Here is a 1414-nt window from a genome sequence, read left to right as displayed (position 1 = left end):
CTCTTTGAAGATCTCTGCCTGTTACCTCTTCTGCCCCTGGTCACTTCCCTTCAACTGTCCCTTTTTATTTTCTCCCCATAGAAAGCTGCTACTATGCGTGAATTGCAAATTTGTTGTCTTTTTTTTTTTTTTTCCTGCTGGCTGCTTTTACTTGGTCTCCACACTAGAGGCAGGTGAGGCAGGTGACATTTACGCTTTAAATGTCTTACATATAGGGAGATTTGACTGAGCCAAGGCATCAATACCAATCAGACCATTTCTGAAGAATTAGAGTTTTCAGGGTCACCAATGGAAGGTCTCAGAGGGAATACTGCCCAAGGTCCTATGCGTGAAGAAGCCTGTAGAAGTGAGGGCCAGTTGTCGAGGCAGACAAAATGTCCTATATGGAAGACATCTTTTGAGAAAACAGTGATCAGAAAAGTATCGATGACCCTCAAGGAAGTTTTCACGAGGGAGAGAGGTCCTGAATCTAGTGAATTTAGTCTAAGCTCAGAAGTTCATAGCAGAAAATTCCAAAGGGAGCTAGATTCCCCACATCTAGGAAAAACTTCTAAGATATTTCAGACTAAATTAAACACTAAAAACTCTTCCCACAGAAGAAATCCTGTAAATGAAATGAATGTGGGAAAGCCTTCAGTCACCAGTCAGACCTGATGGTCCACAGTAGAATTCATGGTGGAGAAAAGCTTATTGAATGCAATGAATGTGGGAACACTTTTGGCTGAAGCACACACCTTCTGGAACATCAGAGAACTCACACTGGAGAGAAACCTTACAATTGTAAAGAATGTGGGAAAGCCTTCAGCGACCATTCAACCATAATCCAGCATCAAATCGTCTACACTGGCGAGAGTCCGTACACTTGTGGTGGCTGCGGGAGGACTTTAAGCTGGGTGTCCTCCCTCACAGAGCACCCTGAGGAGAGCCCCTACAAGTGTGGCGGCTGTGGGAAGGGGTTCAATAGAAGCTCGTCCCTTACTGAACACCAGAGAACCCACACTGGAGAAAAGCCCCAGGAGTGTAAAGAGTGCGGAAAAGGCTTGGGTCGCAGCTCCTCCCTCATTACTCACCAGAGAACTCACAGAGGGAGAAGCCTTACAAGTGTAATGACTGTGGGAGCCTTCAGTCAGAGTTCAGCTCTCATCAGGCATCAGTGCTTCACACTAAAGAGTAACATTTGAGCTTTCATTAGTGCCGGCATCAGCGCACACAGCGTAACTTCCTGTCGCTGAGAAGAAAAATCTATACATCTTCATAGCCTTCCTCTCTACTAGCTGGCTAGAAGCCAGTTTCAAGTTAGCCTCCTGGTGTCCTTTTTGTAAACTTGGTGCTCAGATGAGCGATCAACACAAGGGGATGACTTTCAGAAGCTAACATGTTCCACTCCTGACTACCTGACACCTTGTATTTGCTC

At 45.5% G+C, this 1414-nt stretch overlaps 1 pseudogene; it reads left to right on the top strand.

The window, feature by feature from the left end:
• Nucleotides 1–288: 288 nt before the first annotated feature.
• LOC144245254 (uncharacterized) lies at nucleotides 289–1181 on the top strand (annotated as a pseudogene).
• The last annotated feature ends 233 nt before the right edge of the window (nucleotides 1182–1414 follow it).

Source organism: Crocuta crocuta, unplaced genomic scaffold (assembly GCF_008692635.1).
Source record: "Crocuta crocuta isolate KB4526 unplaced genomic scaffold, BGI_CrCroc_1.0 scaffold1097, whole genome shotgun sequence".
Lineage (NCBI taxonomy): Eukaryota > Metazoa > Chordata > Mammalia > Carnivora > Hyaenidae > Crocuta > Crocuta crocuta.
The sequence above is the reverse complement of the archived record's forward strand: the minus strand, read 5'-3'. Positions and strand labels throughout refer to the sequence as shown.